This window comes from Sarcophilus harrisii, chromosome 1 (genome assembly GCF_902635505.1).
Source record: "Sarcophilus harrisii chromosome 1, mSarHar1.11, whole genome shotgun sequence".
Lineage (NCBI taxonomy): Eukaryota > Metazoa > Chordata > Mammalia > Dasyuromorphia > Dasyuridae > Sarcophilus > Sarcophilus harrisii.
This window is the reverse complement of record NC_045426.1, coordinates 303,742,151-303,760,047: the sequence shown is the minus strand read 5'-3', so window position 1 is coordinate 303,760,047 and position 17,897 is coordinate 303,742,151. Positions and strand designations below refer to the sequence as shown.

The window sequence follows — 17,897 nt, the reverse complement described above, 5'->3', positions numbered from 1 at the left end:
GGCAAAACCAATTGACCCAAGAGACATTTATTGAAGTGAGGACCTGTGTGTTCCCTCATGGTGCTTGGCACTGGGGCAAATACGAATATAAAACATAGTTCAGGCCTTAAAAGGACCTTATAGTTTGAGTGGGGGAGTGAAAAGTGAAATAACAGTACAAGGCAACAATCCAAGAGATGTCACAAAGCAGTCCAAGATTAAGTGCCAAATGTGTATAGATGATAACTGCTGTGAGAGTTCACAGAAAAAAGAAATCACTTCTAGGTATGTGTGTGGTGGTCAGACAAGTCTGGAGATTAGGAGAGTCTTAAATAAGGGTGGTAAGGGAGTTCTGCATTTCCTTCTGGATCTACTAGAGAGCTTCTCAGAGCATATGAGATAGATATTGAACTTGGAGCCAAGAAGACCTTCACTGAGTTCTATAATTATATTTTTATTAGTATAGAGAATTCTCAAGTTCCTTTACAAATACAACTTGGCACCTTTTCCATAACTTTTAAGTTGGCTAGAAATTAAGTGATTTTCCTAGGATCCATGAGCATCAAAGGTAAGACATGAACCTGGATTACTTGACTACAAGGGGATGGCTCTCTACCCTACACGAACTAACCACCTCTCAGTTGTGAGCTGTTATTTGTTGTCATCAGCCCCTGGAGCTCCCCTTTAGGTAATAAGCCCAGTCTTTGGGTGCAACATTCACCAGACCCCAATCTAAGTAGTTTCCAAAATCCAGCATCTCCTCTACTTTCCTATCAGGGCTAAAAATGGAAGCTACTTGAACTCAACTGAAGGAAGGGATTGAGAGCCGTCCCCCTACTCAGGGGAATGGAATGACTGGGCTGGGGACTGAGTGATCCTGGCTGTTCTCCCAGAGTACAAGCTAGAGGTTGGCCGATGGAACCAGAGAGTTCTTAGGAAAAATCATTCTGACTGAGTGACGTTTATATTAGGACAGAAAGCTCTTCTTAGAAACATCTGCTGAGGGAGGGATATTACTCTCTAAAATAAGAAAGAGATGACTTTGGCAAGAGGGGGAGAATGAGGGAAGCACAGGGATAGGGGAAGGAAAGTGATCTGGAGTATTGGCAATTAGGAATAGTTTGAGGAAAATCTGGGAAGGAAGCAGTTTTTCTTCAGATTTTGTTTAGTTTCCTCCATCAGAGATGTGCAAGTCTCTCCAGGCCTCTCTAAAATAATCCTTTTGCATTTCATAAGGTTCGGTATTATTTTAAAATATATTTTTAGCATTTTATTTTCCACAAACATTTTTTGCACATATGGGTCCCTTTCCCTCCTTTAAGATAAATCTTTGGGATTAAGACCCAGTAGTTACACTGCTGGATCAAAGGGTATCCACAGTTTGATATCCCTTTGGGTATAGTTCCAAATTGCTATAGAAGAGTAATTCAGGAATGTTTATAAGGATAAGTACTCAAAAACCCCCACTTACTAAAATTTTAAGATTTAATAGGGGAAAATAAAATGTTAAAAATATATTTTAAAATAATACTGAACCTTATGAAATGCAAAAGGGATAATTTTGGTTATATTCAATTAAAAGTTTCTGTATAAACAAAACCAATGCAGCCAAGATTAGAAGGGAAGCAGAAAGCTGGGAAACAATTTTTACAGCCAGTGTTTCTAATAAAAACTTTATTTCTAAAATATATAGCGAGTGGACTCAAATTTATAATATCAAATTGATAGTCAAAGGAAACAAACATAATTTTGAGATGAAGAAATTAAAGCCATTTCTAGCCATATGAAAAAATGCACTATTGATTAGAGAAATGCAATTTAGAACAATTCTGAGGTACCATTTCACATCTTTTAGACTGACTACAAGGATAAAAAAAAAAAAATGGGAAAACTGGGACATTAATACATTGTTGGTGGGGTTATGAACTGATCCAAACATTCTAGAGAGCAATTTGGAACTATGCCCAAAGGGCTATAAAACTGTGTAGACCCTTAGATCCAAGCAGTGTCTCTTCTAGGTCTATATACCAAAGAGATCATAAAAAAATGCTAAAGGACCCATATATGCAAAAATGTTTGTAGCAGCTCTTTTTTGTAGAGGAAACTGGAAATTGAGTGGATGCCCATCAGTTGGGGAATGGCTGCATAAGTTGTAGTATATGAATGTAATGGCATATTATTGTTCTATAAGAAACTATCAGCAGGATGATTTCAGAGAGGCCCAGAGAGACTTACATGATGTGATGCTAAGTGAAATAAGCAGAAGCAGGAGATCATTGTACCCGGCCACATGATTATGTGATCAACAACTGTGATGTACTTGGCTCTTTTTAACAATGAGGTGTGATTCAAGGCAATTCCAATAGACTTATGATGGAAAGAACCATTAATTATGGAGACTGAATGTGGATCAAAGCATTGTATTTTCACCTTTGTTGTTGTTTGCTTGTTTTTTTTTTTTCCTTTGTCATTCCTACCCCCATTTGATCTGATTTATCTTGGACACCACAATGAATAGGGAAATATATTTAGAAGAATTACAATTTGGAACACAAGGTTTTGCAAAGGTGAATGTTGGAAACTATCTTTGCATGCATTTGGAAAAATAAAAAGTTTCCTTCACATTCTCCCTCCCCCAATCACCAATGTGACCAAGACAAATCTGAGTCTGGCTGCCTGGCAACAACACACCTCTCCCTCCCTTCTATCCACCTTTTTCCTTCCCTTTCTCTTCTGAAGCTTTCCCTTCTCCACACACCCCTCAGCTTGATGGTCTTTTATGATATCTAACATTCCCCACTCTTTTTTTTTTTCCTTTTCTCCCTCAGCACTTGTTCTTAGTGTTAATTTTTGATCTGATTTGATTCCATTTGAATGAAAAACTTATTTTTTTTTTTATTTAATAGCCTTTTATTTACAGGTTATATGTATGGGTAACTTTACAGCATTGACAATTGCCAAACCTCTTGTTCCAATTTTTCCCTTCCTTCCCCCCACCCTCTCCCCCAGATGGCAGGATGACCAGTAGATGTTAAATACATTAAAATATAAATTAGATACACAATAAGTATACATGACCAAACATTATTTTGCTGTATAAAAAGAATCAGACTCTGAAATATTGTACAATTAGCCTGTGAAGGAAATCCAAAATGCAGGTGGACAAAAATACAGGGATTGGGAATTCAATGTAATGGTTTTTAGTCATCTCCCAGAATTCTTTCACTGGGCGTAGCTGGTTCAGTTCATTACTGCTCCACTGGAACTGATTTGGTTGATTTCATTGCTGAGGATGGCCACATCCATCAGAATTGGTCATCATATAGTATTGTTGTTGAAGTATATAATGATCTTTTGGCCCTGCTCGTTTCACTCAGCATCAGTTCATGTAAGTCTCTCCAGGACTTTCTGAAATCATCCTATTGGTCATTTCTTACAGAACAATAATATTCCATAATATTCATATACCACAATTTATTCAGCTATTCTCCAATTGATGGGCATCCACTCAGTTTCCAGTTGAATGAAAAACTTATTAAAAGGGTAGGGAAAAGATGAATAACTGCATTCCCTCCCAGGACTTCCCCCATCTCCATCAAAAACGATTCTTTTTTCCCTTTTCAGGATATTCTATATCCTGATAGTGAGCCTCCTCCCTTCTCCTGCCTCTAGATTCTACTATCTCTTGCCCTCCCTTAGCCACACATTCTTTGCTCCTTTCTATCAAGGCCCAATTGTTTCTATTGCCTATATTTAAGGAAAATGAAGGCATTGGGATACGTAAAAGGAAGACTTTGTTTGCTCAGGAAAATTCCTCCATGGTGGACCAGCGAGGCTGGAAATGCTTGGAGTTGGGGCTGATTGCTCTAGTCCCTTTGCCTGGGGATTTAGGAGAGCCAGAAGAAGGCTGATGGGTCTTGGATTTTAGAGTATAAGGCATAAAGAGAATGTACTAGATGAGAAGGTGAAATGAACTCAAGAGATTCATTCCAAGGCCAGGAGTAAGTTGTTCAGTGCAGATACCTCTTAGTGTTTCATCCTTATTTTCCTTTTGGGGTGTCCTTAGATCATGGGAACATAAAATATAGAGCATTACTGATCATCATCCAGAGAGCCTTCCAATCCTTTGTAAGAGCTGAAATATAACAGCTAAACTCTCATCAGTGAAGGAAGGGGGTGCCCCAGTGCTTCAGGTTTAGGGTTACCCACAGACTTAATCTGATGACCTATATATAATGTGCTAATGCAATTTACTCTTTGGCTCATTGGAAGGGAGGAGTGAACCTAAAACATTGATGGTCCTACCTACTTATCAACAACAACAAAATTGATTGAGAAGCCTATTATGATTCTTGATGGTATCATGACTGGATTATTTTGCAGAGACTGATGAATAACCATTGCAATGTTGCAACTCTTTTCATAGCATTCTGTTTAAATTGGAAAGGGTTTTCTGGTCCAACATTCTCATTTTGTGCATGAGTTTGAGTATTTCAGAGTTACAAAGAACCCCTCAGTTGCTGGGGTCCCCTGGCCAAAATTACCTTTTAATTATTCATGTATTCATGGAAACAGAGAATGGACCTGTGGTTTCATTGGCAGGAGGGACATTCCAGATGAGAAAACTCTTATGTACCAGTACAGGTTAACACCTCTCTAAAGAGTTGTCCAAAATGTGGTTCTTTTCAATAATGAAGTGATTCAGGCCTGTTCCAATGATCTTGTGATGAAGAGAGCCATCTACATCCAAAGAGTCCAAAGGGACTGAGTGTGGATCACAGCATAGATTTTTCACTTTTTTTATTGTTGTTTGCTTGCATTTTGTTTTCTTTCTCATTTTTTCCCCCTTTTTGATCGGATTTTTCTTGCACAACATAATAACTGTATAAATAGGTATACATATATTGCATTTAACATATATTTTAACATGTTTAACATATATTAGATTACTTGCCATCTAGGGGAGAGGGTAAGAGGAAGGGGGGGTGGTGGAAATTTGGAACATAAGGTTTTGCAAGGGTCAATGTTGAAAAATTATCCATTCCTAGCTGTATGACCCTGGGCAAGTCACTTAACCCCAATTGCTTCAGAAAAAAAAGAAAAATTATACATGCATATGTTTTGAAAACAAAAAGCTTTAATTAAAAAAAAAAAAAAGTCTAAAGAACCGAGAAATTAAGCCACTTGCTGGGGTCACACAACAAGATGTGAACCCAAATTGATTTTGAGACCAACTCTCTAGGATACTATTTCTTTTCTATTTTGTATTTACTTGGACATGTTTCCTCTTCATACAATGTAAATTTTCTGATTTTGAGCCCTACTCTCTAGGATACTATTTCTTTTCTATTTTGTATTTACTTGGACATGTTGTTTCCTCTTCATACAATGTAAACTTCTTAGGGCTTTCTCATTTTTGTCTTTGAATCTCCACTGCTTAGCATAGTGGTATAGTAGGCTTTAATTGATTGATTGATCCTTCTGGGATCAGACTCCAGCTCTGACCTGTGGGCCCAAACAATAAATCTAATCCTTCTCCCATCAGACACCCCTTGGTATGCTTGAAGACAGCTGGAACATCCCATCTGAGTCTCCTTTTTTCCGCAAGGCCCAAAGACATAAGTGACCTTGCCTGAATAGGTATCACATAGCTAGTTGGTGGTATTCATATATTCTATAAGTCACTTCTCTAATCTCCAGCTTTTCCTTTTTATCATTCCCTTTCACCTCTGGATTCTAATCTAGGGAGGGAAATGATCAGGGAAAGGGAATTAGCATTTAAGTTCCTACTAATGTGCCAGGTACTATTCTACAAAGCTAAGTACTTTGCCAGTGTCATCTCATTTGATGAGATGGGAGTAGTCTCCTCAAGCACACAGGACACCCTGTTCCATCTTTACTCCCCCCACGTCATGCCTTAGCTTAGGAATAATAATTCTGTGATGATTCCTGGCCCTTTGAATCCACTTTCTGGCTCCATTTGATCAAATGGTGACAATTAAAAGAATGGCAATGACTCAGAATGGAGCTCCTCCCAGAGAGATTTAAAAAGACTGACTTCTTAAGAAAGAGAAACTCTGAAGGTGCTTTTTACTTTCACTTTCCCATTGAGTCTCGAGAGTGGTCAGGAATCGATTATTATACATGTCTTATCAGACCAGAGGCTTATTTTGACTTTTATTGTTTAATTCCTCTCCCATATTAGAAAAAACTTAATAAAAATTATTATTATTGTTATAATAATAATAAAATAAAAATACTGGGAATGTTCATAATTTTTGTACTGTTTTACACAATTCATGCTAGGGGAGAATGACTCAAAGGGGGAATGATTGCCAACATAGAGACTTTAGACCATCAACTAAGAGACTCTTAAAACTAGAATGGAATCAATTAATCAGCAGGCACTTATTATCTATGTTAGGATAAGAAAAAAGTAAGTAACGCCTTCTCTCAAGAAGCTTACTTTCTAATTGATAAGAGATCATCTAATGATTAGATTCTAGTTGGGCTCTGAAAAAATTAGAATCTAGAAAGTTGAAATGGTTCTGCCCAAGGCTATGGATCAATTGAAAGGTGGAGTTGGAAGCTGATCAATAACAGTAATTCACATCTGTGACATTTTTATGTCTTAAGTACTTCCCGAGAGTTGGTAGTACAAATATTATTGCCCTCATCTTACAGATAAGGGAACTAATAAAGCTTAGAAAGATTAAGTGATTTGGAGAGGGGGATCAGCGAGCCAGTTTTTAAACCCAGGTATCCTTTGTCCTTTCTGAAGTATGTGTAGAAATTGAGAGATGGACCTGAAAGATCTCATATTATCCCGACTCCCTCAAGTTGCCAGTGGAGATATTTAGGCCCAGAGAAATGCTGAGGGTCATCCAACTGGCTAATAGGGGGCTAACATCTTCTGGCTCTTAATTCAATCCTCTTTCCAAGGTAAACATGGTAGAACAGAATAAAGCTTTATGCTAGGAGTTTTAAACCTTTTTGCATCATAGACCCTTTTGATAATCTGATGAATTCTATGGATCCCTTCTCAGAATCATGTTTTGAAATATGCAAAACAAAATATATAGAAAAACCACACAGAAAATCAATTATATTGAAAAAATTCTAAAAATAAAAAACAAATAAGCTTACAGATTGCATGTTAAAAACCTCTTCTTTATACCAAATAGTTTAATACTATCCAAGTTGAGAGGAGACAGACTGGTAGGGCTCTCTGCTTTCATCTTTATTATGGCTCAATGCTGATAGGTTTTTTGTTAAAGTAACAGGGGTGTTTTGAGCAAGACTGGTCTTATAAAAGAGATAGTTATAATTCTTTTAGCTGAGGGAAAATCCATATGAGGCAGAGATGGTGCAGGATAATATAACTGGGGATGTGGGAAGAGAGGAGTCTAGATGTCATGAACCTGGGGTAGTAATAAAGACATTGTTTGTCTGAAGAGGACCTTGAGAATCACCATGAAGAGAATCACTTCTCCAACCTTTCCCTTCCTCATGGTGATACTCTGGGGCAAAGCTGCATTTACCCCAGGCTAGTTATGGTTCTGCCTGGAGGTAGAGTGGAAGAAGAATGTTTATGTGCTTACCTCCAAGCAAGCCACCTCCATCTCATTTTCCCTTCTCATCTCTCTCATAAGTTGAAATGAATCTTACAATAATGATAAAGTTGAAGGGGATGTGAGAAAACTGGGACACTACTACATTGTGGATTTGTGAAGTGATCCGAACATTCTGGAGAGCAGTTTGGAACTATGTCCAAAGGGCTATAAACTGTCCATAACTTTTGATCTAGCAGTGTCTCTAGTGGGTCTGTATCCCAAAGAGATCATAAAAAAGGGAGAAGGACCCACATGTGCAAAAATGTTGGTGGCATCCCTTTTTGTAGTGGCAAGGAACTAGAAACTAGATAGACACCCATCAGTTGGGAAATGGCTGAATAAGTTATGCCATGTGAATGTTATGGAATATTATTGTTCTATAAGAAACTATCAGTAGGATTTCAGAAAGGCCTGAAGAGACTTACACCAACTGATACTAAATGAAATGAGTAGAATCAAAAGAACACTGTGCACAGCAACAATAAGATCATGCTATGATCAACTGTGATAGACTTAGCCCTTTTCAACAATGAGTGATTCAGGCCATGTCCAATAGACTTGTGATGGAGAGAGCCATCTGCATCGAGAAAGAGGACTGTGGGGATTGAATGTGGATCACAACATAATATTTCCCCCCCCTGAGGCCATTGGGGTTAAATGACTTGCCCAGGGTCACAAAAAATATCTGAGATCAAATTTGAACTCAGGCCCTCCTGACATAAGGGCTGGTGTTCTATCTACTGTGTCATCTAGCTCCTAGACAATGTAATATTTTCACCAGTTTTATTGTTGTTTGCTTGCTTGTTTTTTTCTCTCATCTTTTTTTCCTTTTTGATCTTATTTTTCTTGTGCAGCATGATAAATGTGGAAATAAGTTTAGAAGAATTGTACATGTTTAATCTACACTGAATTACTTGCTATTGGGGGCGGGGAGGAAGGAAGGGAAGGAGAAAAATATGGAACACAAGATTTTGTGAGGGTGAATGTTGAAAACCTTAATGTATTTTGAAAAATTAAAAGCTATATTGTGTATCTAATTTATATTTTAATATATTTAACATCTACTGGTCATCCTGCCATCTAGGGGAGGGGGTGGGGGAGTAAGAGGTGAAAAATTGGAACAAGAGGTTTGGCAATTGTTAATGCTGTAAAGTTACCCATGCATATATCCTGTAAATAAAAGGCTATTAAAAAAAATAATAAATAAAAGCTATTACAAAAAAAAAAAAAAAAGAAAGAAAAGACTCTAATGACTTCATCAATGGCAGCTCAGAGCACTTTAATAAAATAAAGACATGCTTATTGGAAGTTACACATTAACAAGTCATTAGAGCAAAAAACTCAATACCTATTTGGTAGTTAGTGGGACACTGAAGGGAAGTGAAAGGACCATATGGCCAGTACTAGCTATAGTTCTGGAGGTTGAGTGATTCTCAACTAACTGCAATCTTTTATGTTTAGATATCATGCCTTCCTCCCACCCCTTTGTACAGTAACCATATGTGGAGATATTGAGACTTATCTGTGATATAGGTAACTTAAACTTGACTCATCATAAAAACAATGCTTATGGAAATAATTTCATTCTTCTATACTGTAAGTCAAGAGAACCTAATGCTCCCAGCTAGGGAAACAGTTGGACTTTTCTGGGAGGAAAAAATATTTCTGCACCTTTTGATCTTTATTTTCCAGGATCATGATCAGGCCACAAGTTACTCCTGCCTAGATGAATTAGACTTCTAGCTTCTCTGTAAACTCTTATAAATCATTCTAGGGTCAGCTACCCAGCTAGGAACTAGAGTAACTAAACTTACCTGGTCTTGGCTCTGTCAGTGACCTGCTGTATGATCATGGGCAAATGATTTCAGTTTTCTCACCTTAAAAAACAAAAATGGGAGTGCAGCTAGGTGGAGCAGTGGATAGAGTATCAGTTCTGAAGTCAGGAGAACCTGAGTTCAAATTTGACCTCAGACACTTAACACTTCCTGGATAAGTCATTTTACCCCAATTGCCTCAGCAAAAAACAAAAACAGAACAATAATATTTGTCTAACTGGCCTTATAAAATTATTCCCAAGATTATTAGCGCAAGTACTTTAAAAGTAAAGTCTTGTGGGTCCTTTAAAAGATTTTGCATTTCAGAGAGTAATCTTCAAAAGAAGGGCATCAGCCACTCAGCCCAATCAAATAAATACACATAATAAAAACAAAAGAAGCCATTGTTAGGGATCCCCTTCTTTCATCCCAGTTTGGAGCAGGCAGAGCACACAGAGGGGAGGAAGAGGAGGTGAATGAGAGGAGGAAGTCATGCTTTTCCAAGTCAAGATAGATCTGGGAGCTTTAGCTTTTCAAGGCAGTTTTGGTCTGCTCCCAAGCTTGCCATTCATTCCCTTTGCTCTCTTGGACTTGCAGTTAGTTAATCCTCTTGTTTTTCCTATGTTGGGGATAATAACAGAGGGGGCAGATTAATTACTGGCTGGCTATTCCTGTTCCAAATATGTGGAGTGTTAAAAACACATGACTGATCTTTCATCCTCAGCAGGTTTGTCAGTCCCTTGGAATTTGGAACATGTCTCCATGTGTCTGCGTTTGCCCACCTCCTCCTCCTCCTCTTGGGGCTTCAGGGGTATGGCTGGGAGAGATTTTTGCTAAGGACCTGACCACTGCTCTAGGCTCTGCTAGCCTACGTGGGGCTTCAACTCAGGGAGAGAATAGACTAAAAAGATACATTTCTGCACTTGCCTGCCATTTAACAGGTTCCAGCTAAATCTACCTCAAAGAAACAATAAAGGAGATTTGGTATCCATATAGTGAGTGCCTTTCTGTTGCCTGCATGCTGTGCATGGGCCCATCTGGATTATTAAATCACTTGCTCAGGGCCATTGACTCCTTTTTGTCTTTATCTCAGACTGCAGCTGCTGAGACTAGCAACTTTTGTGCCCATATATCTTTTGTGAAATTTCAGCTTCTTGAGGGTCATAAATTGCCTGGCCACGTTTCCTTCGTGCTGGAGCACCCAGGGACAGAAATCGCCTTTAGAATTCTTCAGGCAGGAGTTCCATCACTAGAAGGGAGGAGAGAGAAGTACGCATTCATATGCTGTCAGACCCAAATGGGAAAAGAAAGGGAATAGACACTTATTAAGCTCCTGTCCTAAGTGCGTTTTTACAAAGTCTTATCTCATTTGTTCCTCACAGAAATCCTGTTTTTATCCCTATTTTATAGTTGAGGAAACTGAGGTAGACTGATTCACAGAGATGCCCACCTATCTGCCTCCAGCAGATAGATGCACTGTGTCTCATTTTCTTGCCCCAAAAGAGAATGGTCCAAAGCAGAAATAGGAAGTAAAACATATTTTCTTCCCTTCAGGTGCCCCATGGGAATGTGGGAAGCTTGGTGTGGGAGTTGTGAATCTGTTATATATGAGATCACACCTGACCAGTTACAATTTACTAGCATTGGGAAGCCCAGGAACCATAAATTGGAAAGTGGGTAAAGAGCAACAAAAGGAGAAACAAAGGTGATCTTCTCATGAGAATATACTATAGACCAAAGATTCTTAAGTGGATCATAACCTGATATGGGATCACTTATTTCAGTGGTGGGGGTTGTGAGTTTATGATTCATTATCAGTAAATGTTGGATTTGTCTACCTATTTTTACACCTATATAGTCATGGTCACAAAAAATTTCTTGGGCAAAAAAGGGTCACAAGTGGAAAAAGTTTAGGAAGCCCTGCTATAGCCCACTTAGACAGAAAAAGAGTGTATAAGGAATACAAACCAGCACTATACTGTCTATGTCCATTGGATTGTTTGGTCTGTACTTTCAGTAGTCATTTATGACAAAATAGAGTTGTTCTCTCAAATGCTTTGTATAATCAGATTACATGTTCCTTGAGAGCAAGGACCATGGCTTCTGTGAGTTGTCTTTCTCCATTGTATCTAGGGCCACCTCCAGTCACCTGATCTATTCTGGCCACTGGACCCAGATGGCCCCGAGGAGAAAGTGAGACAGGTAACTTTGCACAGCCCTCCCTTCCTTAATTCCAATTCACTTACATGCCATGACATCACCTCCCTGATGTCATGGTCCCCTTCAAGAGGAATGAACAACAACCATAGCACCTAGCATATCACTGAGCACATTGTAAGTGCTCAAAAATAAAAATCTAACAAGGGAGGAAGGAACAGGGAAGAAGGAAGAAAGAAGTGGGGGTCAGAAAAGCTGGACTCTAGTCTGTGCTAGTTTTGCTATTAATTGCTTGGGCAAAATACATTTTTTTGGACCTTATCTTTCTTTTTTTGGTAAAGTTTCATTTCTGGTATTCTATAGTTCTTAAATATCTATTGTCAGAGGCAGATCTGGGAGCTAGCTGCACCTGAGTTGATTGCTTGAGACAACAGCAGTAACTCAGGCTGGCTGGTCATCTGCAAGGCAAATAAATGGGTGCAGCACACTATAAAAAGAGACCATCACTAGAACCTCAAACAAGAACACAAGACAAAGGATTGCACTTCCAACCAGTGACAGATCTTCAAAGAGAGTGCTGTCTGTGTCTGAAGATACCAGGTATCAAAGCGATAATCTGCATTGAAAAGTGAAAGGGCTGGAGTCATATCTCCTTTATCCCCATATAATCAAGAATGATGGCATGTTCCTTGAAAGAATTGAAGGTAAACCATTACAATGAATTCCCAATCCCTATATTTATGCACACCTGCATTTTTGATTTCCTTCACAAGCTAATTGTACAATAATTCAGAGTCTGATTCTTTTTGTACAGCAAAATAATGTTTTGGTCATGTATACTTATTGTGTATCTAAGTTATATTTTAATATATTTAACATCTACTGGTCATCCTGCCATTTAGGGGAGGGGGTGGGGGGGGGGTAAGAGGTGAAAAATTGGAACAAGAGGTTTGGCAATTGTTAATGCTGTAAAGTTACCCATGTATATATCCTGTAAATAAAAGGCTATTAAATAAAAAAAGAAAGAAAGAAAGAATTGAAGGTATTTAAAGGTTAAAAAATAAGAGAAATAGCTCTGAAGAAGCAGGGAGAGAATCTGAAGCTGGTCAGGAGTCTGGAGAGTGGAAGAATGTAGTACAGACAAGGAAGAAGCACTAAATATATCTGAAGTCTGAAGCTCTTCTCATAGGTGAGAGGCTATCTTCTTTTTGTGAGGAAGAGGGAGTATCTTCTTATAGTTCAGAGAATGTTGATGTGGTTCAGTGAGAAGCATAAGAAGAGTGGTCATCCAGAAATGCACAAGAGAGAGAAAGAAAGAGAAATAAGAATTGCTGACTACTGGCTGTGAGAGGTAACAAGGCAGATTATTTAATGACAATGCTAGCTAGCAATGGATGCCTTGAGGGATACAAACCTGGCATATATCAAAAAGCATCTGGAAAATAGTCAGATCTGAGAATTGTTCCTCACTTCAGCAGGGAGACCTAAAAACATCACAAGGGATCACAAATTTCCAAGTCATAGTTCAGGGCTGTTGATTAAAGGTAGAAGTTTCAAAATAGAAAGGCAGACAGCAAATTTTTAAAAGAATGTACTTAAGAACAAAATTTGGATTTATGGATCATAATTTAAAATATGGAAATAATGAGTTCTTGGTCAGGATTGGAGTGTAACCAACAAAGGACTATAAACACATATTTGGAGTCTTACAGATGTGTTCAAAAAGGCTTTAAAATGAAAAGGAAAGGATCTCAGAGGAGAATACTGTCTCTTATAAGTCTGCCAAACTAAATAGCCCAGAGAATAGTGGCTATGATATAGAAAGAAGGATAGCAGAAGAAAGGTCCAATAATTTATAGGATGTATAATCCAAGAAGGGAACTAGCAATAAAAGCCATTGCTTCAGCTATGTATGCACAAGGTAATAAATAGGGTGGACTAGAGTTCCTTGTGCCTCATACATATCAATGAGAATTAGTGAGAGAGACTTATCACTATAATAAGTCTTTGGAAGGGCAGCCATGATTTAAAAGGAACAGTAAAGAAAAAAGGGAGCTGTGTGTAAGACAGCCCTCTATGTTAAGAATTGACTAGTGTTAGGAAGCCCAGGAAAGATAATTTGGAAAAGTGGGTAAAGATCAACAAAAAGAGAAACAAAAGTGATATTCTCATGGGAATATACTATAGACCAGAGCTTCTTAAACAGGTCACAACCTGATATGGGTCACATAATTGAATATGGAGGTTACAAGTTTATTATTTATTATCAGTAAATATTTGATTTGTATACCTATGTTTCATAGGTTTTGCATACCTATGTATACCCTACATAGTCAGGGTCACATAAAAATTGCTTGAACAAAAAGGAATCATAAGTGGAAAAAGTTTAAGAAGCCCTGCTATAGCCCACCAAGAGAGAAGAAGAAAATAGATGAAAAGGTTGGGAAACAGCATGATATATTGTTGATGGACAGTTCATCTATGTCTGTGTCTCTGTTTTTCCACCTTTGTGTCTCTGCAGAAAGCAAAACAATCCATCAATTCTGATTTCCCTTAATGATTATTTTCTTCTTCAAATTTTGGAGGAGGAAATGAAGAGGGCTTCTGTTCGGAATCTCATTTTAATCAACAAGGAAGAACTAATGGCTGAAGTAGAAATGGCAGGTACATTGGAAGCTATGGCCACTTTATCATTATAATTTGTAATAAAGAAGAAAAGAGAAGAAACCTGAGAAAAGACAGACATGTGACCTAAATTTTTGGAAGAACAATTTTAAATAGCTTATCAAAGAGATGTTGGATCCTATAGACTAGAAGAATCTGAGGAAAATAGGTCCAAGAAAAAAGAAATATTCTTCAAAAAAAGAAGTTTGAAAAACAGAAATCATTCCAGTATTGTGAAAAAGGAAGAGCTGCCTGAAAACATCAATGTAGTTTCACAAATAAATCATCAGACAATCCAGCTTCTTAAAAAGCATGTCTTTCAAACATCCTCAGGGGGGAAAAAAACCCACCTTCTATATTCATTGTTCCCATTTATCTCTGCACATTCACTTCTCATCCTATTTCATTGTTGAGGTTTGGATTTTGATTTCATCACTTAACTGAAACTTCTCTCTACAAGATTACCTTTTAATTGCTAAATCGAATGATTTCTCAGGCATCCTTCTTGTCTTCTCTGCAAGTCAACTTGCAGTTGACCACTTCCACTTTCCTCCTAGATACTCTGTCCCATAGATTTTCATGACACTGATCTCTCTGAAGTCCTCTTTTTTCTGTCTGAGTACTACTTCTCAGTCTTCTTTGAGTTTCCATCCTCACAGGGCTTTGTCCAGAGTCTTCTTTTTTTTTTTTTTTTATCCTTTTTATCCTTTTATCCCTTTTTATATCCTTTTATTTCTCTTTTAAAAAAAATTTCAACAAGTATTTAATATTTCATATGATTGCACATATATAACCTATAGCAATTTGATATTGCTTGGAAGAGGGAAAAAAATTGGAACTTTTTTTGGAGGGAGAGGACAAGACAATTGGGGTTAAGTGACTTGGCCAGGGTCATACACTGGAGGTAAAAGCAAACATTTATTTTTTAAAAATGTTAACATTGTCTTTACATGTAAATGGAAAACATGGAATATTTAAAGAAACAAGTATTTACTTTCTCTCCCTTAAATCTCTCCCCTTCCCCCCCCCAAAAAAAAATGAAGAAAAAGAAAAGCTACAACCTACAACACACATAGCAAAAGAAATCCACATATTGACCATGTCAGGGGGAAAAATGTGTATCTCATTCTGTGTATTAGTATATCATATTTCTGTCAAGATATGAATATTATGGAATTATGATTGCTCATTGTATTGATCAGAATTCTTAAGTCTTTCAGAATTGTTTATTTTTACATTGTTGTAGTTATAGTAGAAGTTATTTTTCTGGTTGTGTTTATTCCTCATCAGTTTCATTCAAGTCTTCCTAAGTTTCTCTGAAATAGTTTCCTTTGTTATTTTTTATAGTGTAATAAGTATTCAATCACATATCATAATTTGTTTGGTCATTTTTTAATTGATATGATCCCCCCCTTACTTTCTAGATGTTTGACACCCCAAATGTTTTCATATGTTGAGGTGTCCTTTGTCCTCTTTTTTTGGTCTTTATAATATAGGCCTAGGAATGGCATTTCTTAGCTAAAGAGTATATTGGCCCCATTTAGTAAGCCTTTGGTCATGATTCCAAATTATTTTCCTGAATAACTATAGTACACAGCAACAACAAGATTATGTGAGGATAAATTCTGATGGCTTTGGCTCTTTTCAAAAATGAGGTACAAGGCAATTCCAATAGATCTGTGATGGGAGAGAGCCATCCATATCCAGAGAAAGATCTATGGGGACTGAATGTGGATATCAACAGAATATTTTCACCTTTTTGTTGTTGTTGTTGTTTGTTTGCTTGTTTTTTTCCTCTCTCTCTCTCTCTCTCTCTCTCTCTCTCTCTCTCTCTCTCTCTCTCTCTCTCTTTTTAACCTTTTGATCTGATTTTTCTTGTGCAGCATAATAAATGTGGAAATATGTTTAGAAAAGCTGTACATGTTCCGTGTGACCCTAGGCAAGTCACTTAACCCCAACTGCCTTAGCAAAAAAAAAAAAATTTGTACATGTCTATCCTATATTGGATTACTTGTTGTTTAGGGGGGAGGGAGGAGAAGGAGGAGGGAGGAAGGGACAAAAATTTGAAACATAAGGTTTTCCAAAGGTAAATGTTGAAAATTATCTTAGCATGTATTTTAAAAAACAAAATAACTGTACTAATTTGTGGCTACACAAATAGTACATTCATGGAGCACTATCATTCTTAAAGTTAGTGAGATTCATAAACTTGAAACTGTTCTTGACCTCCTCCCTTTCTTCCATCTCATATGCAATCAATTGTTAAATCTTATTGTTTCTTTCTCCATAGTTTCTTTTACATCTGTCCCCTTCTCTGCACTCATACAGTATCCCAGTTCAAGCCCTCATCACTTCTCAACTGTACTACTGTACTGCAAAAAGTTCCCAGCTTCTTGACCCTTCCCCCAATCCCATCCTCCAAATAGCTTTGAAAGTAATTTTCCTAAGAGTCCAGAAGGAAGTTGAGATGACATGATAAGAAAGATAATTTTGAAACGAAAGTGTACAATTTATTCTTTTAAAGTAGTTATAAATAGTAGAGATTCATGTTTTGTTGGAGTATCTTTTTAAGTTCTTCTGTGGCAATGCTTTTGTTAAATATTTTTCAAGGACAGAATAACAAATGTTTGTTTTTCAAAATTATCTTCTTAAAATAAGTCTGACCATGCCAGACTACTCAAAATCCTACTCAAAATCTTAACTCTTTCTAAAATAAAATACACATTCTTTTGTTAAGCATTCTCAATCTGGTTCCAAACTACTTTTCCACTTTCATTGTTCCCAATCATGTACTCTGTTTTCCAGTCAAACTGACCTACTCTGCTACTCCTCAAATGCCACTTAATGCCATATCAGGCTGACCACTGATGTTAGAAACTCCTCTTGATTCATCTCTACTTCTTTAGATTCCTGGCTTCCTTCAAGGCTCATCTCATATGGGAAGTTTCTCAACTTTTCTAGTGAATGTTCTCTCTCACACACACACAAGTGTCCCTATGACTATCTGTTTACATGGAGTGTCCCTTCCAAAGAACATAAATATTTTGCAGAAAAGGTAGGGAGAAGAGAGGGTATTATTTCTTTATTCATGTAGTGCCTGCTGTGAATAAAATACAAAATTGATGGTCAGTTTGTTATTCAGAAAATATAAGCTCTTTGAGGACAGGAATTATTTTCTATCCTTTTCTTATTTTATCAGTGCTTTACACATGGCAATTAGACATGGTGCTTATTGGTTTGGAATAGATAAATACAGAAAATGTTAACTAGTTGGGTAGAAAACAGGATGAGTATATATACATTTGCTGTGGTCCTGTAAGAATGAGTAAACTCAGAATGAATCATCTGGCAATGAAAGAAAAAAACAATACTACAACAACATTTTGGTAGCTATGTTAAGAGAAAAAGAAAGAGCTAGGAAGGACTAGTCTAAGTGCATGCTATGATGCTAATGGGAAATGGGGGGAAGTCAGAACTGCTCAACTTTTACTTTATTTCCTCTGCCAAGAAAAAATTATTTTTAGCCGGAGGAAAACAATGAATATAGTTAATAGAAAGTTGATATCCAATATAAAAATTATTTTGGAAATTTGGAATTATGTAAATAAAGTGATTAAAATGTCTATACCCTTTGATCCAGAGAATCTACCACCAGCCATATACTCTAAAA

The 17,897-nt window shown here is 37.3% G+C and overlaps 1 long non-coding RNA gene across 1 annotated transcript; it reads left to right on the top strand.

Annotated features, from left to right (window-relative positions):
• The first annotated feature begins 207 nt into the window (after positions 1 to 207).
• Positions 208 to 14,545, top strand: LOC116420232. Its single transcript, XR_004230529.1, has 4 exons — positions 208 to 547; positions 11,540 to 11,608; positions 11,948 to 12,267; positions 14,085 to 14,545. It is a non-coding gene; the product is annotated as an uncharacterized LOC116420232 (long non-coding RNA).
• Positions 14,546 to 17,897: the final 3,352 nt, after the last annotated feature.